The following is a 25,913-nucleotide window of genomic DNA, read 5'->3' as shown; positions in this document are numbered from 1 at the left end:
AAACATCAGTGATGAGAGAGTCATTGATCGGCTGCCTCCTGCACGCCCCCGACTGGGGATCGAGCCCGCAACCCGGGCCTGTGCCCCGACTGGGAATCGAACCATGATCTCCTGGATCCTAGGTTGATGCTCAACCGCTGAGCCTGGCCGGGCTAGAGATGGTATTTAAGGTGGGAGCTTGAGCTATATGGGAGGGCGTTACTTTTCCTGGGTCTCTCCCATGTTTGCAGGAGATAGCCATGTGAAATGGGGATATGATGTTGCCTACTTAAATGGTTGTTATATCAAGTACATGAGATAATTAAGCATTTAGCTTAATGCCTTAGTTTACAATGAATGCTTAGTAAATGCTAAGTGGATGAATAAATAAATGTGTGTGTGAGGAATAGCTCCCATGGAGAGGACTAGGAGGGTACCTTTGAGGAGTGACAATCTAGTTTGGGAGACAGAAAGGCATATGTTGCAAATAAAAGCCAACTATATTACATACCCCTTACCAAAAGATTATAGATGGTAAAAATTGCAGAATAATTGAGGACTAACCAGATTGGATGGTACAACATGACAATCTAGGCTGGTCACTGCCCTTGTAAATATCGGCAGCATGAGCTGAGGATGGAGCACTAGAGACAAATTCAAGATTCTTCTAAGCTAAAGATTTGTTGGGCAAAGTATACATTTTCTCAGGGTTGGAATGCCCAAAGAACTAACTGGATACAAATGCATCCTGTAAGAAGCACAATTTCCGTAACTTATGTTCAAATATTCTAATTTTAATCCTAATTTTTTAGTTGCAAGTTGTGGAAGAAAAAGGAGGCTCTGTGGAAAGTAACTTCACAAGGTGAGCTGGTCATAAATTACTAACCGGGCATTGTCATGGGGAGTAGTCAGGCCCCAGGCATATAACTTTTATGTAAAAGGCTTACTTATCTCTTTGCCTTAAGCAAGCCCCATCCATTGTTTCTGTGCATCTAGGTTAATGCCTCTTCGAAATGCCTCTTTTCAGAGCCCTCTTTCTAACAGGTGATCACCCTCAAGAGAACACCTAAGGGGCTTACTATCCTGTCAACCAATCCCTGCCTTGCTTTTTCCCCCCCTTCAATAATCTTATGCTCCTGCCTTAATTTCAAATGCATAAAAGAAGCTGCCAAACTGCGATTTTCAGGGGCATTTGAGAACTTGCTGCCCAGCATTTGTTGTCAGTTTGGCCCAAATAAACCCTTATAAAAATTCTCTTCAAGTTTGGACATTTCTTACGTCGACAAACCGAAGTCAGGGCAGTGGTTGATACAGTTGGAACTTTCCCCTTACCCTTTCTGTTCACATAGAAGCAACTGTGATAATAGCAGCAATTCTCCATATGCCAGGCCTTTAAACATTTCTAGAGCACTTTCACCAATTATCTCCAAATTTTCACCACAGTCCCCTGAGATTAAAACATTTCTCCCATTTTAGATGTGCGGAAACTGAGACCCCCCAAGAAGGGAAGTGACTTGCTCAAAGTCTGAGATAAAAAAAAATAGTAGATATAGAACCTACCTCTCTGGTCTCCAAGATGAGTCAGGAATCCTTTCTCTCTCATACGGCAGCACCCTGTGACAACCCCTGGATTGTACTGTCTTCTCTGCTGAAGCTCCTTAAAAGGAGAAGCTTGTCTTATTCACCTCTATGTCCCAGTGTGGCCTGACATCGAGTGGATACTCAAGAAATTTTTAGTTAATGTAATAAATACTTAATAAATTAATGAAAGGGTGAACAAATAAAGGAATGGATGGGCAAACTAACTTGGATCTCCCAATATCTTTGATAAACTGTGTCTCAATGAATGAAAGCCAAATACACAAAAATTATCTGTGTACTTCTCTCTTGTTGGCAGATGACAAGTTTCTCTTATTAAATGACTAGAGAAAAAAAAGAAAAGAAAAAAAAAAAATATATATATATATAGTATTCTTTGTTCATTCAGCTTTCAACCAGCTTTGGAACAAATGTAATATCTTCAATCCAAAGTATTAAAAAGGAACTAAATTTAATGGGGCTTCTACTATGGGTTAGGAGCTGCAATGGGTTCAATATTGTTCTTAAAAAATGTATGTTTACCCAGAACCTCAGAATGTGACCTTATTTGGAAGTATGGTCTCTGTAGATGGAATTATTTGAGGATCTCAAGATGAAATCATCCTGAATTTGGGGTGGGCCCTAAATCCAATGACTGATTTCTTTATAAGGAGGAGAGATTTGGACACAGAAAGGCAGACAGACACAGATTAGACAGTGACACAGAGAGAAGGTCATGTGAACACAGAGGCAGGGATTGAAGTGATGTTGCCACAAACCAAGGAATGCCAGGGATTGTCAGCAACCCCCAAAGGTAGGAGACCAGCATGATAGTGGTTTCTCCCTCAGAACCTCCAGATGAAAGCAACCTTGCTGCTACCTTGATTTCAGATCTTGACCTCCTGAACTGTGAGAGAATAAATTTCTGTTATTTTAAGCCACCACATTTTGTCATTGATTCTGCCATGCACAGAGACAAACTGTTGTGGTAAATTGTTACAGCAGCCCTGGGAAACCAATACAGAAACCTAAAACATTTTCTCTCACCTTCACAACAGCAGTGGCAGACAGAAAAACATCGACCAGTTGCCTCTTGTACATGCCCCGACTGGGTATCAAACCCACAACCCAGGTACGTGCCCTGACTAGAAATAGAACCCGCGGCCCTTCGGTGCACAGGGCGACGCTCCGATCAACAGAGCCACCCGGCCAGGGCAGTGCCTAAAACGCTGTAAGAGGCGACATACCCCAGGGTGACTGCAGGAAAAACAACTGTGAGGGGCTTAAACATTAAAGGCGGCAAGAACATAATGTAAATAGAAAACCGTGTGGCAACAGTGATGTGCAGATGTTTTTATCCAGCTCAAATCAGACGCATTTGCCCAAAAGTCACAGGTGTACAGGGCATGTGAAAAGGCAAGGATATGAAGTGATTTATGTCCAATACAATTTCATTCAATTGAGAGGTAAGGGACCATTTAAACATGGTTTGGAAATACTGGAGGACTTAAGAAAGGGGATATCAGTAACTCCAAAATCTAACTAGGGAAGCTGGGAAAGGACGGATTAGCACAGGTCCCTGGAAAACATCTGCTCACCAGGTTTTGTTCTTTGTTCCTTTATGAGGTCTGACCATATATTCTAATGTAACGGAGTTCAAAACGTAAATAAAAATAGCTATCAATGTCACTGTTGACATGAATGACAAGTTTATGTATACAAATTCTTCCTCCCCCAGAATCCTGTCGCTGCTTTGCCAGGCAGGGACACCCCGGGCCCAGGGGCTGGCGGCCACCCCTCCTGCCCCGCGTCCCCTATCATTCTCGGGGACTCCTCGTGCCGCATCGCGCTGCGCCCCTTCCAGCTGGAAAACCAGACCCCCCCGGTTCTATGAATTCACCTGCTTTGGAAATCCCTCTCTCTTTCCTTTATTCTCTTTCTGAAATCCCAAAATTTATCCTGAAATTCCTAAAATTTATTTATTATTCTCTGAATATCCACTTTTTATGGATGGTATGTCTTCTCTTATCTCTGACTATATTGAGGCTCCTTTTGTATGAAGTGAAATGTTTTCTAGTGTAACATTGTAATTCCTTAAATGATTTTTTCCACAAGATGTTATTGTTTTCTTAGCCCTAGGGTTCACTATAAACATTTTAACATTTCCCAATCCACTTAAATTTATGGTGACTTAGTTCTAGTGGAAAATGTTGGGACTCTATGGCGCCATCCTCTGTATAATTATATAGCTCTAGTCTCCCCCCTTTTTGTACTATTAATGATGGCTATTAATAGATCTACATGTACACAATCCTAAGAATACGTTATTTTAATTATTACTTTATATAATTTCATTTAATATAAAGAAGCTGAGAGAAGAAAGGGGAGAATATATCTACCAAGGGTATTATATTAATCTCATTTACCATTTCTTGTTCTCATTTATTCCTGTGGATCTGAATTCTCATCTGGTCTCAATTTCTTATTCAAACACAACTTTGCATTTACAACCTCCTTTGTGCTATTGTTGTCAAATATATTACTTTTATATACATTGCATATCAACACTATAGTCACATACATATTATTTTATATAATTAAAAAAATCATTTAACGGAAGGAAAGTAAATATGCATCTTATAATCAAACAATTACCTTCCCTTCTCCACCAGTCTTTGGTATTTTGTGTGGATTCAAATTTGTCTGGTATTACTTGCTTTCACCCGAAAAAACGTTTGTATTTTTTCTAAGCCGGATCTGCTAGCAAGAAATTCTCTCAGTTTTTGTTTATTTGGAAATGTTATCCCCGCCACCTTCTCATTTTTGAAAGATCATTGCCCTGGACCTAAGGTACTTGGTTGAAATAGCTTGCACTCTGTCTGCTGTACCTCGGGGTCCTAAGGAGCCGCAGGAAGCCACTCAGCTTTATGTTGTTCTCAGAGGCCCCTAGGCATCTAGGGTGTGCCAGGGCCCATCAGTACCTCAAGACAGGTGAGACAGAAGCCAGTCCACCAGGCAGTTCCCCTGAAAAGTCAGAAAGTTGGACTATGGTCCAATCTTCTTTCCTCGCCAAGGAGAACCAGGAGCTGGGAGTTTCCTCCCAATTGTGGGGCAGGCACTGTGCTGGGGGAGGGACTATTCAGAGAAGGTCCTATTCAGGAATTTTCCTGCTGGCTGTGATGGGGCTGGTTTTGCACTTGCCTTGGGTGTAAGAGCCACTTAAATAGTTTCTGGATTTCTCACAAAGGAAATTGGTTCACATATTGTTAAACTGGTGTCTCCACAGAGGGTCTGGGGCTTCCTCTTCTGCCACCTTGCTGTCCTACTACCAGGACCTCTCTGGTTTCTGTGGTGAAAATAGTCCACGGAGGGAAGAAGCAGTTAGGTGAATTAGGAGGCCATATAATAATTCAAGTGTGAGATGAGGGTGATTTGGACCAACAGGGTAACACTGGAGGGTGTGAAAAATGGTGGGAGTCTAGTTATATTTTAAAGATAGAATGCACAGGGTTTGCTGTTGGATTGGAAGCAGGAATTGTGAAGCTATGACAATGATGACTCAAGGATTCCTTTTCCTGAGCAACTGAGTGGATAGCATAGTTTTTGACTGAAATAGAGAGAGATTTCAAATGGAACCTATTGGGTGAGTGGGGAGGGGAAAGATTAGGATCTTGCTTTGGGTATGCTAATTTAGATTTGCATATAATGCAATCAATTGGAGAAGTCAAGCAGGCAGTTAGATCTGTATGAGTCAGGACTTCAGGGGAGAGAGACTGCTTAGGTTTTTATTTTTTGAAAAAAATACAAAAACGGGAGCATTATGATGGTATTTTTCCCTGTTTTGTTTAATTTTGCTTTGTTCACTTCCTAGAACAATCCCTGGCTCATATAAGAACTATAAATCTTTATTAAATAGAATTTTCATAGTTTCTGTAAGGTAATATAGATTTAAAAATGTGTCAACCCATCAAGTTGAATCCAAAGTTCATAGTGACAAATCTCTATCCTTAAATTGTATATTTGGCTTCCTAAAAGTAAAATAGATACTTGAACCAGATACGGTGAAAAGGGGGTGATTATATTGTTTTACGGTCAATTTGTTACGCAGTCATAAAGTCAGTGATGAATTTCATCATTGCTTGAAACCTAGCTCTGAAAACCTCTAGAAATGTCACTCCAAATGTGTTTAATAAAATGATAGCAACCTTAGTATAGTTACAAGGCATCAAAAGTTACCAGTTTTAAAAAGCTCATGAAACCTATGAGTATTAGTAAGGTTCTTTTGCATAAGACTCTGCTCATTTAAAAACTATTCATATTGTTTGCAATTATTTTAAGTACTTAGAAGAGTAGATACCTGCTTGTATCATTTAACCAATTAATTAGGTATCTCCTCCGTTAGCTAATTTGTTAGTTTGAATCAAATTAGTTAACAGTTGAGGCTTTGAACCAATCCAGGGCTGGTTTTCATATTGAAAACATGAAGATCAGAAGCTCACACTCCAATGCCCCTCTACAACCCTTCAACATTTTTCGTATCACGTCTGTAATAGAGAGTGCGCTAATCAGCACAACAAATTTTAGACATGAGTTTTCGTGTTTAAAACTGGAAATAAATAACATTCCAAATGCATGAATTGCCTGGAAATATTGTACAGGCCTGGCTGCCTTTGCGAAAATAGGGGAAAAGAAAAAAGTGGGCCCAGTAGTTTGTATTCTTTGCGGTGGCTCCCTCCGCTGACAGCTCCACCTGTTCATGGGATTCTCCTGCCTGATGCCACTAAAAGCACAGGTGAATTCTACACTAGGTTGCGTCACATCTGGTTTAAAACCAGATTATTGCCACCTAATGATGTGAATGAACCTCTCACGTAAGATGCCTGTGGAATGTCTGAAGGGTCAGACAGCGGGGGCTTCATCCAGCTCACAGGCTGAATGACGAGAATGGCTGCTAAGAAATGCATATGTGGTAAAATGCAGACAAAATTGTGCTGGTATTGTAACATACCACTCTAAAGTAAGGTCATGAGGTAGGAGACCTATGTCCCCCACTTGGCAAGAGAACATACTAGTTGTGGAAAAACCAATTCGGTTCAGGTCTATTTGCAACTCTATGTTTTCTGTACTTTTTAGGGCACTTATTTCCCATCGTATGATACAGGTTTCTAAAAATGTAATCCTTATCTGCACTAGACTGTGAACTCCTTGGGGGCAGGGCAGTGCTTAATTTGTTCACTTTTATGCTCCCCTAGCCTTAGTCCCATGCCTTGAACATAATAAGCACACCAGTGAATACTGATTGAGCAAAGTGAACTGGTGGGAATATGACCTAAGCTCAACTGAATTTAACACCTCACACTGAATCTAAGAAAAGTAAATACATAACCATGATTGAAAGCCATATAATTTGTTCAAGAAAAATAAGCACCTTTCTCTTTAAAAGGTCATTCCTTCTCATCTTTAAGATCTTTGTCACATTAATAAAAAACAAAAACTCAATTTTAAATAGCACCAATCTGCATCTAAATAATTAAAGAAGAACCCTAAAGGAAAAGTAACCTAAGATTTAATTGGTATTATGTGTATTTTAAAGTTTGATGAGGTAATTTATTCTAAAGTGGTACAAAATTTGTAATTTTCACGTTTTAAAACTAATCTCCTACATTTCCTATTAGCTTCACTAGACCCAGTGTTATTTCTTTCTGAATATTCAGAATATGAATAAGGCACTTGTTATACTTTGCTTCGTACCTCATAGATTTTGTCATGTCATCCTAAATGTAAGTTTTGTTTGGATACAAGTTTATTTCCTAGAAATGAAAACAAAAAGATAAAATTTTCACTAAAAAGACAAAATAGTCCTTCTAAACAGTGGATCTAAAAGGATATAGGAAGGAGTTTTCTCAAAAAAATTAAATATAGAACTGCCATTTGACCCAGTGATCCCACCTCTAGGAATATATCCTAAGAATCCTGAGACACTAATCAGAACTTACGCACCCCTATGTTCATAGCAGCGCAGTTTACAATAGCTAAGCTCTGGAAACAGCCCAAGTGCCCATCAGGAGGTGAGTGGATAAAAAGCTGTGGGACAGTCACACCATGGAATACTACGCAGCTGTAAAAAGAAGGGATCTCGTACCCTTTGGGACAGCATGGAGGGAACTGGAGAGTATTATGCTAAGCTAAGTAAGCCAGAGAAAGACAAGTATCACATGATCTCAGTCATATGTGGAATATAATGAACAAAATTAACTGGAAAAATAAATAAATAAATAAATAAATAAATAGATGCAGGCATAACAGATAGCTGTGGCATTCTGGTAGCAGAAACCTCAAATTAAGAATGCTACAGGAACACATATTTATAGAAGGCTTTTTTATTTGCTTTTGAAAACCAACTTTAGACTAATTTCTTACATTACTACTTAGGAAAACAAATACTACACAGCACCTTAAGAGATAATTTTATGTTTGAAATTTAAAACCAGTATCTCCAAATTTTATATGCTATATGACTTATTTTAAGCAATATTTTCATTTCCTCTAAAGAAAACATACATAGGTAATGTTTTTCTACATTTTTGTTTTATAACTTACACAGAACAAACAAAATTTTACTGGTTTAACAAAGCCAAAAAGTGAATCTTATCCATAGGTCTTATTAAGGATATCGTTGCCAGAAGTGCTGTGAAACCATCTACACATAAAAAGCTGTACAGAGACAGTCTAAAACTTCTATATTACCCAAATATGCCATTAATTAACTGTGAAAAAGGTAAGCTGGCTAATCCTATGTAAGCTTTGTAGGATGCTTACTGAGAAAAGAACAGTTCCGAAATACAAAATGACTTTTGAGTGGGAAGTTTTGGCAGTACTTCTGTTGTTTTTTTTACTATCATCTACAAATATTTATTGTAACACTTGAATAGAACTACAGGAAGCCTTTGGCACTGGTAGAGAATATTGATTCTCTGTTAGGTTACAAAAATTTATTCATAGCCAAATTGAATGCTCTTTACATAAAAATATTAGACTACTTTTTTTAAAAGTTTCAAAAATTTCTGGTAATAGCTAACAGAATTAGAAAAGTAAAATTAAAAAAAAGAAAAGAAAAGAAAAGAAAAGAAAAGAAAAGAAAAGAAAAGAAAAAAACGAAAAGAAAAGAAAAGAAAAAAATGAAAAGAAAAAAAGAAAAGTAAAATTAACCATTAAATACTTCCTGTTCTAGAACACTGGACTCCAACAGCACCTCCACTGCTCTAAAAAATTATTTAAGTCTGTCATGCAACAGGAAAACAGAAGAACAGGAGCAACTATTCTACACAGAGGAAAGCTTCTCCCAATTAAAAAAACAAACAAACAAGCGCTGGCTGGGGTGGCTCAGTTGGCTGTGCACCAAAAGGTTGCTGGTTCCAGTCCCAGTCAGGGCACATACTTGGGTTGCTGGCTCGATCCCCAGTAGGGGGCATCCAGGAGGCAACCGATTGATGTTACACTCTCACATGTTTCTCTCTATTGCTGTCTCTCCTTCTCCCTTTCTCTAAAAAATTAATAAACTATGCTTAAACAAACAAATAAAGAAACCCTACCACCATCACCAACAAAAAACACATACTAAAAAAAAACCACAAAAAACCTAATCAATATCCAAATAGGCATTTTTAGGCATCAACAACAACAAAAAGGATCCAGATGAAATATACTTGCTGTTTAATCTTAACCGCCTTTTGATAATGCCATGTTTCCTTTCATTTTAATACATTTCTGCACATGTATATGTTTTAAAATTCAGAAAACAGTCAAAACACAAGATAATTCTTAGCATGAACACGCTTAGTTAACCATATATTATGCAGCTCCCTTTAAAAAGCACTGATGCCCTCAACAGTTACATGTATCATTTAATCAAGAACAACACAAAGTTCACCATCACCAACAGCCAATACCTATAGTAACTTAATGTTCTGGAATACTGAGATTGAGAAGGCAAATTTCTTTTGAAAATGGCTTAAACTCAAGTGTTTTTGTTGTTGTTGTTGTTGTTGTTATTGAACATCAAAAATGTATTATTCTAGGAAACTAAGATTAGGTATGAAAAAGTGGCCCAGTTAGCATGGCTCAGTGGTTGAGTGTCAAACCGTGAACCAGATCATGGCTCGATTTCCGATCAGGGCACATGCCCAGGTTGCAGGTTCAATCCCCAGTAGGGGGCGTGCAGGAGGCAGCCGATCAATGATACTCTCTCATCTTTGATGTTTCTATCTCTCTTCCTCTCTCTGAAATTAATAAAAACATATTAAAAAAAAAAAGAAGAAGAAGAAGAAGAAAGAAATAGGATAGGACCGGGTACTGCAGTTATAGTTTGAATAGTAAGTTTATACCAACAGTTTCATACTAACTATCTAAAACCTAATTGCAAATAGACCGCCAACCTACTTTTATAAACTTGAATACTTAAGCAAGTTAAATTAGGGTTGGTATTTATTTCACTTTTTTAAATCTATTTTTTTAAATATGTTTTTACTGATTTCAGAGCAAGGAAGGGAGAGGGAGAGAGAGAGAAACACCAATGATGAGAGAGTGTCATTGATCGGCTATCTCCAGCACACCCCAGACTGGGCACCGAGCCCGTGACCTAGGCATGCGCCCTGACCAGGAATTGAACCATGATCAGTGCTCAACCGCTGAGCCATGCCGGCTGGGCATCCTATCCTATTTCTAACAAGATCCAGAACCAAAGTTTAAACCTTGAATACACCACTTAAGAAGTAACATTACAACCCAAGGACATGGACAACGGTGGGGAGAGTGACTGGGGAGGGGGAAGGAACGGGGGGGGGGAAACGGGGCATTGGGGAGAAAAAGGAACATCTGTAATACTTTAAACAAAAATAAAAATTAAATTAAAAAAAAAAAAAAAAAAGAAGTAACATTGGTGTTAACACTGTCCTACACTCTGTAACAGACTTGATGGTGTGAGAACTGTGTGCGTTTTGTTTTTGAACTTTCTCATTCTACAAGCTGCCTACAAGTGAGGAGGTCAGACACCAACAGTGTAACGTGTATACTCTTAACCTATGTTGTGCAGGATGGAGCGTGCCTGCCCCACCTGCTTGCCTCAGATGTCTTGGGAGCTGAGTGGTGGTGACCCCTGGCAGGGACACGTGACAGGACAGGCCACGATGCAGAGGCTACGGAGCCATGTGGATGGTGCAAAGTCTCTGGGCATGGTCCAGGCTTCCAAGGCTGGGGTGGTGGAAGAAGTGGTGGTAGCTACTGTTTCAATCTGACAGCACAGAGCTACGATCAAAGTCTCATGGACCACTTGCTAACAATGTGGGGGCACCAAGTTCTCAGTTGGGGTGTCCCAGGTCTGATGACCCACCTGGCATTGTCTGGGTGAGCTGGGTAGCCCTGGGACCAGGCCAGTGTCCGGGTGTCCCTCTCCAGGTGGTCCTCATTTAAGGCCGAAAAGGTGGTTTTTTCAAGCTAAAATCGGACCAGTCGATGGACAGTCTTGGTCGGGTCTGTCTGGCAGATTCCAAGCAGAATCTTTTGAAAGACTCCACTTCCCTCTCTGTCTCGTCCATATCCACGCTCTCTAAGTCGATATCTTTAGGCATAAAGATATCTTCGAGCGAGCTGTCATCTCCGTCTCCGTCTCCGTCTCCGTCTCGGTCTCCGTCTCCCTTCTTCTTCTTGTTTTTCTTGCTCTTGCCGCTGGGCTCAGGGGCGTCTGCCCGCACCGGCTTGCTGCTGGGTGTCTCCTCGCTGGGGCCGGTGGGCTCAGTGGCGCCTGGGCTCGCTTTCCCTTCTTTGCCCTGGCTCGGCTGTTTTCTGTTGTTGTTGTTTCTATTGGCTTTTTTCTCCTTTCTCTTCTGCTCTGGCGGTGAAGTGAGGCCAGCCACTTTAGCCTTTGGCTCAGTCTGGGGCTGGGGGCTGGGCTGGCCCTCTGAGGGTCTGGGGCATTCCACAGGCCCCTTCCTTGGCTCACTGCTGGCCTTCCAGGCCTGTTTCAGCTTCTGTTTGCCAGTCCCCTCCTTGTGGGGATGCTTTCCGTGCAGGAGAAAAGGCAAGGGCTCCTGCTGCTTCCCACTCACCTCCTTTGGCAGGACGAGCTTGGAGTCCCCGTGAGCCCCTAGCCCTGTGTCGGCTGCCTGTCTGGAAGGGGGGTCAGATGAGGTCTTTGGTTCTTCGGTTTGCTCTAGGGAACCGCTGCGCACCTGTGCAGAGTCAGGCACATACCTCGTTTGTGCCCTGAGATTTCCACCAGGCGCTTCCGTTCTGGGAGAGCCTTTGCTTGGTCTCTCCTTCCTTCTCACAGCGGGCTGGTTCTGAAGCTGCTGGAACTCCTCGGTGAGCTGCTCAGCCGCCTCCTCGCGCTGCCTCTGCTCCTGCTGCCGCTGCTCCCTGAGGAGGTGCGCTTGCTCCCGGGCACTGGCCTCCGCTTCGTGGCGAGCCTTCTCCTCCAGCTTTTTCTGCTTATGTCTTGCTCGCTTGGCTGCCCGTGTGCTGCTCGCGGGCTTGGCCTCTGAGCTGTTTATGAACTGCAGCAAGTCCTCCACCGGACGATGATCCACCGCACTCGCACTCGCACTCGCACTCTCCTGCTCTGAGACCTCATCTGTTTTCTTAGACTGCTCTTCTTTTCTCTTGGCCAGCCGGAAACGAAGCTTTTCCCTCATGTCTTCATAATTTCTGCCTCTTGGTGCAGATGAAAGCCAGTTGTGCCTGAAGAATTCACAGCAGTAGTCACAGTACTTGCCCTCTTTTTGGCCTGCATAGGTGCAAGTGCAGGCGCAGGCGCAACTGCTGGCGCTGGTGGTGGAGCCGTGCTCCGAGCAGTTGTCTTTGTCTGCACCTTTGTCCCTGCCTTCCTGCTGTGGGTCACTGGTGCCTTTCTTGCAGCCTTGCCCTTCGTAGTCTGGGCTGTAACTGGCTGGCAAGTTCAGGATCGAGCGGCCAAGGAAGAGGCTCGCAGGGTCCCCCAGGGCATCAGACCTCGTGTTGCTCGCTGCCTCGGTATTGTCATTCGATGGATACATATCAGCAAATTTAGCTGACAATGAAGCCACATCATCTTCACTGCATAAAGTTGGTGTAGATACACTGCCTGTGCCCAGGAGTCTGGGATGCTGCTGGGTTGTAATGGGAGAGCCAGAACCTGACACCAAGCTTGTCAATGACACACTGGGCAGGTGACTCTCGGAGAGAGAGTCGGGAGTAGAGCCCACTTGGAATGGCAGCTGGTGGACATGGGGGTTGATGGGGCTGGGAGGGCCCATGACGCGTGAGTGGGTGCAACGAGGAGTGCAGATTGGTGAGGACAGCACATGCCTCATGGCATCAGTGAGGGCATCGCCAGTGCCCGCTCTCCTATCGGTTAACTCCTCTTCATGGGACTGACTGTCTGTCAACTCTCTCAAGTCCTTTGTTAGCTTGTTTTTCATTGTCATCTTCTCGTTGATGTAGACGCTGACCCTCTTCTGGCACTCCAGCCACTGCCTGGCGACCCTGCGCAGCTCTTCCTCCAAGTGCAGGTACCGGTGCAGCAAGGCGCTGTAGACCTCCCTGCTGCAGCTGTCATGCATCGTGGCTCCCACCCTGAGTTGCGACACCAGTGCTGGCAAGTGGCTCTGGAGAAGGGGCTCGGAAAAAACCAGATTTTCAAACAGGTGTTTATTATGCAGTTCCCACGTCACTTGGAACACGTTCAAGTGTTTGTCCTCTAGAGTGGCGAGGAAGGTGCTGATGGTGCGCGCCGCTCGGCAGAGGGTGCTGTACTCTTTGAGGAGGAGGGCGATGAACTGGTAGGCCTGCAGCGGGCTCTGCAGGCAGGTGGGCCCTCCCACTCTGCACGGGGCCGACAGCTGCCGCAGGAGGCCGATCTTCATCTCCAGCAAGTAATCTCGCGCCTGTTGATCCAACCGCTGGTACAGCTGGGAGGGGTCCGACATGCAGAGCCGGTCCACGAGCTCCTTCGCCCACTCCTTTTCGGGCACCAGCGGGATCCCTGCCTGGCGGTATATGCAGCGGACAACGTAGCGCAGTTCTGACCAGTAGTTCTGCAGCTGCTGCGAATCCCGGTCCGTCTCTATCGAGATCTCTTCGGGTTCATCACATATTTCAAGGGCACGTGGCATGTCCGAGGGTGGGGGCTGAGTGTCCAGACCCAGCGTGCCGCTGCATGGCGGAGCTGGGAGGACCGCAGTGAGAGGGCCACGGACAACGAAGTCTTGGCCCTGCGCTGACTGGTCCAGGCCACCGTAAATCCTCAACTTCTCCAGGGTCCACTGGCAGTGCAGGCACACCCACAGCGGCTGCTGCGGCGCGCTGCTGCCCGTGGGCGCCATGGACAGGCCCAACCTTCTCGCGGCCTCAATCCCACTCTCTAGGAAAGAGGAATCTCTCCGCTCGGCTCTACACAGAACACAGTAATCAACAGTGGAACAGGGTGGGGAACTCTGAGTCTCGCCCAAGTTAGAAGCCTCCGGGTGGCCTCCGGCGGCTGCTGCTGCGCCGCCCACACACTCGCTCACGCATGCAGCTTCTGTGGCAACCGGGGCCACCATGGCAGTGGCCTGAGGGCCGCACGGCTCTGCCGCCGGGCAGTCCCTGACACTGCTCACACCGCTGTGGTCCCCGCCTGCACCGCCCCGCTTGCTCTTGCGGCGCTTGGCCCCTCCCTTGCCATTGCCCTGACTCATGGCTGGAGGGTGGCTGGGGGCTGGCAGCCTTTGGGGAAGGCCGGCAGTGGGCACGGGGCACGCCCGGTGCCCGAGGGCAGCGAGGCCCAGGGGCCGCCTGTGGGTCGTTCGGGCTCGCCTGGCTGAGGGCTAGGGCACTGCACGAGGTTACCTTGTCACCTTCGGATGGGTGGGAAGATCTGATGGATGGGAATGGCTGGGAGGCCGCTAGGTGTGAAGAACGCTGTGTCCGCCACCTTGCTGCTGACCAGAGTGAGAGCTCGCTGTGGTCGACGCAACGGGACGGGATCCCAGTTTACATCGCGAGAGCGCGAAGGAGCAGCCCCGAGGGGGAAGGAGCTGCCAGGAGGGGGGAGGAGCTGCCGGGAGGGGGGAGGAGCTGCCGGGAGGGGGGAGGAGCTGCCGGGAGGGGGGAGGAGCTGCCGGGAGGGGGGAGGAGCTGCCGGGAGGGGGAGGGGGGAGGAGCTGCTGGGAGGGGGAAGGAGCTGCCGGGAGGGGGGAGGAGCTGCCGGGGGGGGGGAGGAGCTGCCCGGAGGGGGAAGGAGCTGCCCCGAGGGGGAAGGAGCTGCCCCGAGGGGGAAGGAGCTGCCGGGGAGGGGGAGGAGCTGCCGGGGAGGGGGGAGGAGCTGCCCCGAGGGGAAAGGAGCTGCCCCGAGGGGAAAGGAACAGCCAGGAGAGGGAGGGGTATGGGTACCCTCCCCATCCTCACTGAAAGCACTTTTTTTTTTTACTTTTTTAATTACAGTTTTATTCAGTATTCTTTTTATTAGTTTCAGATGTCCAGCAAAATGCTTGAAAATCACGTACTTTACAGAGTGGTTACCCCGCATGCTTCAAGTATCCACCTGGCCCCATTCATAGTTATCACAATATTGTTGACTATATTTCCCATGCTGTAATCTACATCCCTGTGACAATTTTATAGCTACCAACCTGTACTTCTCAATCCCTTCACCTTTTACACCCACTCCCCCAACTCCCCTCCCCGCTGTAAACCGTCTGTTCTCTGCATCTATGAGTCTGCTTTTGCTTTGTTCATTTATATTGTCCTTTAGATCTAACATAAAAGTGAAATCATATGGTATTTGTCTTTCTCTGACTTATTTCACTTACCATAATACCGTCTAGGTAGATCCATGTTGTTGCAAATGGTAGGAATTCTTTTTTTGTTTTTAATAATTGAGCAGTGTTCCACATTGCATATATTTACCATACCTTTATCCGCTCATCTACTGATGGACACTTGGGTTGCTTCCATAGCTTGGCTATTGTAAATAATGTTGCAATGAACATAGGGGTGCATATATTCTTTCCATTTAGTGTTTTGGGTTTCTTTAGATATATACCCAGAAGTGGAATCACTGGGTCATAAGGCAGCTCCACTTTTAATTTTTTGAGGAATCTCCATACTCTTTTCCATAGTGGTTGCACTAATCTGCATTCCCACCAACACTGCATGAGGGTTCCCTTTTCTCCACATCATTGCCCACACTTATTTGTTGATTTATTGATGATAGCCAATGAAGTGGTATCTCATTGTGGTTTTAATTTGCATTGATGATCAGTGATGAGGAATTTTCATATCTCCATTGGCCATCTGTATGTATTCCTTGGACAAGTGTCTATGCTGGACTTCTGCCCACTTTTTAATTGGATGGTTTGTTTTTCTGGTGCTAAGTTGTCTGAGTTCTTTATAAATTTTGGATACTAACCCTTATCAGATGCAGCATTGGTGAATATGTTCTCCCATTCAGTACATTGTCTTTTCATTTTGTTGATTCTATGAAGGATTTGGGGTTTTGCATTGTAATATAAGTTCTTACAAATTTAAAGCAAATACTCATTAATGAAGAGCTGATACTTATTTCTTAAGAAGAATGATGACAAATAAGTCACTTTATTAAAATGATGTAAAATTGATTCTGGAAAGCTTTTCAACGAGTCAGAATCCAGCTTCTTCAATGGTACATGTAGGAAGATTATAGTATCTCATTTTAGCATTATTGAAAAAAGATTTCTGGTTGTATCCCAAAATTAGGGGGGAATTCAGCTAATTTTTCTTTTAAAAAAGGTCAATTGTAAGAATCACATTATCTTTGATGGGCCACAGTTTAATAAATGTCAGCTGTCAGAAATGGAACTTCACACCAATCTCATCTTAGTCTCTGTTTAAATACATTTAGTTGAGAACAGATGGCATACATGAATTTATGGTTACATCCCTTGATGCTGGCACATCACAGATTCTTATGAAGGAATACACCATATTTCCATTGCCTGTCTTGGTAGCATTGTTCTAGCAATAAATGTGAACATGCCACATTTCAAAAGGATGAACAATCATTATTTCAAAGTGTTGCCTTTTAAAATGGCTGACATGACACCTTCAAAATCTGGTCTATAGAAAAAGATTTACCTACCAGAAGGTTTCCCTAGAAATATAACCCAGCAGCTTGAGACAGCCAGTGAACTGTTTGTACTTCTACATTAGTTTGTTTGGTGGGATGCACATCACTACAGCAGGGCAGCTGTCTGATAATTTGTCAGAGCTGTAAATTTGTTGGCTGAAGCTCTCTGGCAGACATTTGTGTGTAAGAACTGAGTTGTTCTTTGACTAGGACTGGATATTTTGCAGTTCCTGTTCTTCCTTTGCTTTGATATCCTAGTAAACCTACATTTTTCTTTTATTCTTTAAGAAAGCCCTGTTAGAAGACAGTATCATGAGGAAGTGGACCAGGGATATGACAGTGGCACCAGCTCCCACACAGGCCACAATGAACAGGAGATAGGTCATGTGGAACTCGTTAGTGTTGCAGATGCCCTGGTAGGCATCCACATATCTTTCCTGGGAAAGCATTTGAAGGAATGATATACTGCAATGCTGATCTGCTCCACCCTGGCTGTTCCATTAGTCTGGATGACTATAGAATAGAAACATGGCACACAGAGAAACCAGACACTCTCAGCCAGGCTACTCCCACCATGTAGGTGAGGAAGACCAACATTCCAGGGATGCATTGGCCACAAGCAGTTGTTTAAAATGCCCTGTGCAGTTCCTTCACTGCCCTTGTGCTCAAAAGCCACCTGCCAACAGAATGATGCAACACAAAAAGAAAAAGGACACAATTCCATAAATGACACACCGCATCAGTGGTATTGCTTCTCTCAGCAAGGCATGGTCACTGGTGTTGGTGGAGAAGGGTTGCTCAAGCTGAAAGCTTTTTCTTTAAGATCAGGAACAAGACAAGGATGCTACTTTCACCCAATGTACTATTGGAAGTCCTAGCCACAGCAGTCAGACAAGAAAAAGAAATAAAAGGCATCCAAATTGGAAAGGAGTAAAACTCATTATTTGCAGATAACATGATAGCATAGAGAGAGAACCCTAAATAATCCACCAAAAAATGGTTAGACTAATAAATGAATTCAGTAAAGTAGCAGGATACAAAATTAACATTCAGAAATCAGTTGCATTTTTATATACCAATAACAAACTATCAGAAAGAGAAATTAAGAGAATCTCATTTCCAATTCCAGCGGAGGGCAGGTGGGTGGAGGGGGAGAGAGTAACCAAAGAATTTATATGCGTATATGCACAACCCAAGGACACGGACATGGACAATGGTGGGGAGAGGGACTGGGGAGGGAGAAGGGATGGGGTGGAACAGGTCATTGGGGAGAAAAAGGAACATCTGTAATATTTTAAACAAAAATAAAAAGAATAAATAAATAAAAATAAAAATAAAAAAAAGAATAAAGTACCTAGGAATAAATTATCCAAGGAGGTAAAAGACTTGTACTCAGAAAACTATAAGACATTGAAAAAAGGTGAAGAAGGTACAAATAGAAGGATACACTGTGCTCCTGGATAGGAAGAATTAACATCGTTGAAATGTCCATATTTCCCAAAGCAATCTTCAGATTCAATGAAATCCTTATCAAAATACCAATGGAATTTTTGACAGAATAATCCTAGTATTTCACAGAAAAATAATCCCAAAATTTATATGGAATTACAAAAGAAACCAAATTGCCAAAGCAATCTTAACAAAAAAGAACAAAGTTGGAAGTATACTAAACTATAGTTTGGTAATTGATACCAAACTATAATACAATGCTGTAGTAATCAAAACAGCAGAGTAATGACATAAAAACAGGAACATATGTCAGTGGAACAGATTACAGAATTTAGAAATAAACCAAGGACTATGTAATCAATCTATGACAAAGGAAGCAAGGACATATAATGAGATGAAGATAGTCTATTCAATAAAGTGTTTGGAAAACTGGACAGACACATGCAAAAATGAAAAAGGATCATTTTTACACTATATACAAGAATAAATGCAAAATGTTTAAACACTTAAATGAAAGACCTGAAACCACAAAACATTTAAAAGAAAACATAGGCAGTAAAATCTTGGATACCACTGTTAGTAATATATTTTTGGATCTGTCACCTCAGGCAAGGGAAACAAAAAATAAACAAATGGGACTTCATCAAACTAAAAGGTCTGTGCAACAAAGGAAACCTTCAACAAAATGAAAAGACAACCCACTGAATGGGAGAACACATTTGCCAAAGATACATCTAACAGAGGTTTCTCAAAAAATTAAAAATAGGCCCAGCTGGGCGTGGCTCAGCAGTTGAGCATCAACCTCGGATCCAGGAGATCACGGTTCGATCCCCAGTCAGGGCACATGCCCGGCTTGCAGGCTCGATCCCCAGCCAGGGACATGCAGGAGGCAGCCCATCAATGATGACTCTCTCATCATTGATGTTTCTCTCTCTCTCACCCCTTTTCCTTTCCTCTCTCTGAAATCAATAAAGATATATTTTTTTAAAAAAAATAGAACTACTATATGACACAGTAATTCCACTTCTGGCTATATATCCAAAGAAATCTAAAACATTAATTTGAAAAGACATATGGAAGCAACCTAAGCGTCCATACATAGACAAATGGATACATATGTGGTACATATATACAATGGAATAATAGTCATAAAAAGAATGAAGTCTTGCCATTTACAACATGGATGGACCTAGAGGGTATTATGTTAAGTAAAATAAGCCAGTCAAATATCATATGATCTCACTTATATATGGAATCTAATGAACAAAATTAGAACAGAGGCATGGATACATGAAACAGACTTAGAGCTGTTAGAAGGGATGAGGGGTGAGGGTGGGGCAGAACTGGATGAAAGAAGGTGAAGGGATTAGCCAAAGAACATACAGGTATAACCCATAGCCACAGACAACAGTGTGGTGATGGCCAGAAGGAAGGGAGGGCGGTGGCTGGGTGGAGGTGGGCAAAGCTGGGCAAAGGAGGGCAAAATGGGGACATCTGTAATAGTGTCAACAATAAAAATAAAGTTAAAAAAATATATGGGAAGATATAACCTTTGTCCTCTTACTTCAATACCCATTGTTTTAAAAGCTGCCCCTGAGGTTGTTCATGTTCCTATAGTTACAATTTTCCCTGCTGTAATGGTCAGGTTTGTTGAGAACCAAATGCCAAAACAAGATTAGGGAGGGAGCAGGAGGTGAGGAGGGCTTTTAAATGGTGGTTCGGGTCTCACACCTCTGGAAGGAGAGAGGGAAAGAAGGAGGCTGAAGGAGGGTAAAGAGACTTAGATTACAGGGCGAGTCCAAGGGTCATTTGGCCAGGTCAATGGAGAGACCTCAATCCCAAGTCTCCCACTGCATAACCCACGACTTTTCGGTGTGCAGGACACTGCTCCAACCAACTGAGCCACACTGGCCAGGCTGATGTAGTTGATTTTATCCATCTTTCAAGGTTTGGATTCTTGTTTAAGAAATCCTACCCTACACCAATGCCATGTGCCTTCTAAACATTTTAAACATTTACTTGGAGTTGATATTGTTTTGGGGAATAAGATGGATCCTGCCTATATATTTAATTATATATAATGAGTAAATACCCAGTAATCACAAAAACAAAAAACAAAAAAACAACGAAGTCTCCCATTGTAGAAGCTCCATGTCCTTTCACAATGGGCCTGCCCAGTACCTCTACCATGCTTAGTCATTGGTTGGGTGAAGCCCATGGGCAGTAAGACCCTGGCAATAGTGGTGGATTCAGAAGGGCCAGCCATTGCTCTGTTGTGCTCCCTGAAACTTGAGAGGCATGTGGCACATTTTTATGACCCCCATGGTTCACCCTTGGCACCAAACAGATACACTTCTCTCAGCAGGTTTTGGGAGTGTGGCCAAAAATGGGGCCACATACTAAATCTGAGCAGCTCAGGGAGGTTTGCATGACGGTTCTTACAAACTCAAAGACTAAAAGTAACCACATAGGATGGTCTGAAATTAAAACTTCCTAAGTAAATGTGAATCACGGTGGGCAGTCATGTCCTAGGCTGGTATTTTCCTTGACAAAGGTCAATCTTTACCTTAAACTGAGCCTGTCTGCTGTTTTTTGCATCTACCATAACATACCTTTGGATTGTCAGAGTAATCCTCTTTTTTTCCAGACCACTCGGGGCACAATTTCCCACCAGACCACAGAACCCCTCATTGTTATCTTGCTGCCCAAATGCCATCTCTAGTGTTGTTAACTATTCTATACCAACCAATGCAAAAGAAGTATTTCTCTCTTTATTTTACTCTTCATGCAGTATCAGAGATTTCCCTGCTTTGCCTTCTCTCGCCTCCCTACTCTACTACCCATGGATTTCATGTAACCCTCCTTATACCTCCTCCTTTGATTATAGCATATAGAAGAACTGCAAAAATGCCATTCCCCAGAGCATTTTCTCAATTCATTGAGATTTTGCTTCCCAGCAATTGTTGTCAGTTTGGCTCAAATAAACTCATAAAAATTCTCTACAGGTCTGGATGTTTCTTACATTGACAAGAGCATTCCCCATGGTCCCTGTTGGTTCTGTCTTCCTGAGGGAAAACTGAGAAGAGTTCAGTGAACAGACTACAATCACTGTTACTGTAGTTGGTCTTGGGGCTGCAACGGGTATGCATCTTCTCCTTCTCTTCTCCACTCATTTGCCCTGAGCTGTCATTGTAGTAGAAAAGTAGAGAGATCCAGCAGCTTCAAAGAATTCCAAGGTGGGATATGGTGATATGGATATATGGATTAGGACACTTTATTTGTTACATCCATCATGTTAGGAGCAGTGTGTGTATGTATTGTAGGGGAGAAAAATATAATTTTTGGCCAAGATACCACTTGTAATAAAATATTAGCAGAAGAAAAACAGAAATTTAATAATATGGATACCTCCTATATACATGAGAGGCCCAAGAAAACTGAATAACTCCCCTAAATGGTTCAAGTCACCATCTTAAATACCATCCTCAGCTAAAGACAAAAGAGGATATTGGAGGTGTGGGAGCCAAGTTATGGAAGGCTACTAGACAAAGCTTAGTAAATATGGGTAAGGTTTTTATGCAGATTAAGTCCTTGCATTCTCTATTGATAAAAGTTTCTCCAGATTTAGTCACCTCTTGTTCCTGGTACAGAGAGGGAGACACACTTACAAATGGAGAGTTTTCTTATTTGTAAATGTCTGACAAAAGGGTAACTTCTAAGTTTTCAGAGATTTTCCTATGTCTGCTGTTTCTAAAAATAATAAGCCTAAAAATAATTCTTAGGCCAAAGAGTTACATTGTGGGGTGACAAGTTCTGCTCCCCTTCAGTACACTGGGGATGGGGAAAATTTCCCCTTTCCTTTTTCGTTTTTCTGTCAGGTCAGATAATTCCAATGACATACAGCAGATTAATGGAGGGGGGGATCAAGTTTTAATACCCATGCAGAAAGAATTCACATAAGCATGAAAAATCCAAAGAGAGTAAGGCAAAATGAGGTCTATACAGGGCTGGGCAAAAGTAGGTTTACGTTGATATGGAAAAAGACATGCAGGTTATGATGATTACAATAGCTTTATTAACTCAAAGGAATGTAACGGTGTCACAGTGCATTTAGAAGAAGACAAATAATGCAAAGAAATAATACATCGATAAATAAATAATAACACGAGAATAAATTTACACATACACACAACTGTAAACATACTTTTGTCAACCCTGTAAATCATTCAGAACTAAGGAAGGAGAGGTGAGGCAATTTTCAGGGAGAGGAAGAGTTAATGTTTTGTAAACAAATGTATATTGGGCCACCTTGAAACAATGGGACACGGAGAGAACTTCACTTAGGTCACAGGGCCTTGCTAGGTTCCTCCCTGTCTGTTATACCTAGTTCATAATAAAATAGTCATCTCTGACCATAGCTCCCTTCCTGGAGCAAGTCCTTTGTCTAATTTCTTAGGCAGTAAAGGGGAAGGTCAAAGGTTTTTCCTGAGCCTTCTGGGCCTTAATTGTCTGTGGGCCTTAATTGTTTTCAGCTCAAAATAATCTGCCTGCCTGAGTGGCCTATCTTGAGGCAACTGGTTATGAACCCCTAAAGTATATATATAAAATTGTCACTAGTTATGCCCATTATACAAATAAAGACAGTAAAGCTCAGTGAGGTAAGTTTTGTTGTTCAAATTTATATAGCTGGTAATCGGTGTAGCTGATACTTGAACCCCATTTTTTAAAATGTTTCAGCCACTCTAGTAAAAAGAATACCTTCTTTGGGCAACCTGATACTTGCTTCCTCTCCATGTCACTCTCCACGGTCTCTCCACGCAGGTAATATAGAAGAAGCAATAGGCATAGGCACAGAACAGTTAAAACCTCTGGAGTTGGTTCTTGCTTTCCTGATATCATAATATTTTGAGGCATTTCTATACACTTTGACATTATTAGAGCTGACATCTACTAGATAATTCCATAGACATGGTATTTTATTAAGCTGTAACCTTTCCCTTATAAAGAAATATGAAAACTTACAGCTAAAGCCTCATTAATAACAGTTGTTACCTGGCATTTGGTATATGCTTAATGGTTCCTGCTGTTTCCCGAGAAGTAAATATAACCCTACAGCACTAATTTTCTTCTGAGCCTATCATCAGGCCTCATGTACAGCTTTTCAACTCAAGGATATTTAGGTCTTAAATACTTCCTTTGGTTTTATTTTCAGTACCTTTCTTTTATAAAAGCATCATTGCTTCCTTTAAAAATTTGCTCTTCAAAAGTAACACCACTCTTCCAAATGGGGGTGGGGTACAATTGAATCACATTTTTAACAAAATGTTAAGAATATCACCTAATTCATAACACCCTCCCACCTTTTTTTTACAGATCAGGAATTCCAGACCAAGAAAAAAAAAATATTTTCATGGTAATAAAGCAATTTAATCGCAGAGTTGGTAGTAGATGGCTTTACCCTCAAAAAGTTTCTTGGTAGACAAAAGAAACATACAATTTGGATACACAAAGAAGTGTTATCTGGCAGGTGAGAGCTAAAGGAGACAGTGGGGTGGTAACAAATGATGACGGCATTTGTAGAATTAGTATGAATTTCCTTTTACTTTTATTTGACTTTAACAAGTCAAAACATTCTAAATAATCTTGTCTCTTGGGACTGCAGATATCTCTAGGGGATTTCGATTTCATTTCCTTTGGATATATACTCAGAAGTGGGATTGCTGGATTATAAGGCAGTTCTATTTTTTAAGGAACTTTCATACTCTTCTCTGTAGTGGCTGCACCAATTCCTGCACTTCCATCTTTTATCTGGGGCTGAAGCTGGGGGTAGCAGGAGGTGAGGAACTACAGAGCTGGAAAATTGGGAGTGAAAAATATGATTTGTATCATATGTATAAAACAATAGCTATTAAAGCAGAACACTTTAGATTCTTAGAGTTATATATGTGACTTCTAATGTCAACTTTGCCTAACTTTCCACCAAAGGGACCAAAATTCTGCCACCCCGAAGCTGCTTTTGGGATATTGTTTTTAAGCTGTTTATTAAGAAACAAAAGACTCAGAAAGAACCTCTCCTGCCCTCTTCCTGAGCAAGAGATCCAGATAGAGAAACCTGCTTCAGAAAGGAGAATTTAGCATGTAGCTTCAGCCTAATTTGAATTAAGTATGGTAAACAAGAGGGTTTCCAGCAGGTACCTGTTAGCTTGATACCCGTGTCCCATTGTTTCTGAGTTGCCTGGCAAGGATTCTTCCTGCTATGTGTGTTCTACTCTTTCTCAACTACCTGTAAGTTGCCCATTCTCACCTCTGAAATCTAATACCCTGTTCCCCCCACCCTTCTTCTTCGTCTAAAAATGTCTTATATACCCAATGTTGCCTGTCTTTGGAATTTTCATGGAATGATCATGCCTATGTGAATTCTCCATGTTCATATTGTTATGTCCGAGAATCAGATCCCCTATGCGGCAGAAAAACAATCACTCCAGAGCCGATAATGTAACAGCAAAAGGGCCTTTTATTCCAGCTAGCTGGGGTTCGGTCGTATCCAACGCAGTGGAATTCTGACTCGAACCCCGATCTAAATTTACCACAAGCTTATATAGGTCTCCAGTGAGCAAGCAATCGTTGTCAGTTACAAAGTTACATGGGTTATAAATTCTTTAGGAAGGGTGGGCTCAGGATGTTTCTCAACCACAGGTGCCTGAAGCTGGAGTGCACCTGGTATTCGTCAAACCCACCGATTTAAGTTAATTCCTGGAACTGCCTCCACCCTCTGCAGTTTACTGAGTCACTCATGGATGCCTTTTGTCCTGCCCTGGGGCCTAGGGGCCTGCCTCTGTCTTGGTGGGTCCTCACAATATATTAAAATTTGATTTTCTCCTGTTAATCTGTCACTGCTAATTTGGCTATTAGCCCAGCCAGAAGAATTTAGGAGGTGGGAGGAAAAATGTTAATATTTTTTTAGCTCCCACACCACTCAAAATGGGAATATCCTTTCTCTGAATTATCCTGGCAGTAAGTCTACCCTCTGCTTGGGCTCTTTTATTTTTTATATATGTGTGTGTGTGTGTATGTATGTGTGTGTGTGTGTGTATTTAAAATTTATTTTTAGAGAGGGAGGGAGGGAGGGGGAGAGAGAGGGAGAGAGAGAGAGAGAGAGAGAGAAATATCTATGTGAAAGTGAAACATCAATTGGCTGCCTCCTACATGCCCTCTATTGGGTATTGAGCCATGTGCTCTGAGCAGGAATCCAACGTCAAACCTTTCTAGGCATGGGTGACACCCAACCAACTGAACTACAACAGCCAGGGCTTCCTGGTCTCTTTTAATGGCAATGATCTCTTTACCTAACCAGGCAGGATCTCCTACATTTACACACTTATTATTGTTATCCATGCTTGGCTAAAATATGATTTATTCTAACATTACTGGTCCAGGCTCTAACCTCTAGAAAAATAAGAATATATTAATAATAGCAGAAATAATGTGCATGTATAAAGATACTCATTTAATCTTCAAAAGAACTCTTTGCATTAGGCAGAATTATCATTCCCATTTAAACAATGACTGTGATTTTTTACCCTTTCACATAACAGCCTTTTAAATATATGAAAATTAGTTAATCATCCCCACTTTCTCCAACTGTTTCTCATGAGATGGTTTCTAGATACTTCATCATCTTTTTTGCCCTGTTCTGAATGTATTATTGTTTGTTAATATCCTTTTAATGTTGTGGTTCTTAGAAATGACCATATTAGTCTATATATAGTTGGAATAGCACATAGTTCAT

The 25,913-nt window shown here is 42.4% G+C and overlaps 2 pseudogenes; both read right to left on the bottom strand.

The window, feature by feature from the left end:
* Positions 1-11,021: 11,021 nt before the first annotated feature.
* Positions 11,022-13,994, bottom strand: LOC107530060 (protein FAM193A pseudogene; annotated as a pseudogene).
* Positions 13,995-16,810: 2,816 nt separating this feature from the next.
* LOC107530059 (neuronal membrane glycoprotein M6-b pseudogene) lies at positions 16,811-20,840 on the bottom strand (annotated as a pseudogene).
* Positions 20,841-25,913: the final 5,073 nt, after the last annotated feature.

Source organism: Miniopterus natalensis, chromosome X, assembly GCF_054644295.1.
Source record: "Miniopterus natalensis isolate mMinNat1 chromosome X, mMinNat1.hap1, whole genome shotgun sequence".
NCBI lineage: Eukaryota > Metazoa > Chordata > Mammalia > Chiroptera > Miniopteridae > Miniopterus > Miniopterus natalensis.
Note: the sequence above shows the minus strand (reverse complement) of the source record. Positions and strands in the feature narration are given on the sequence as shown.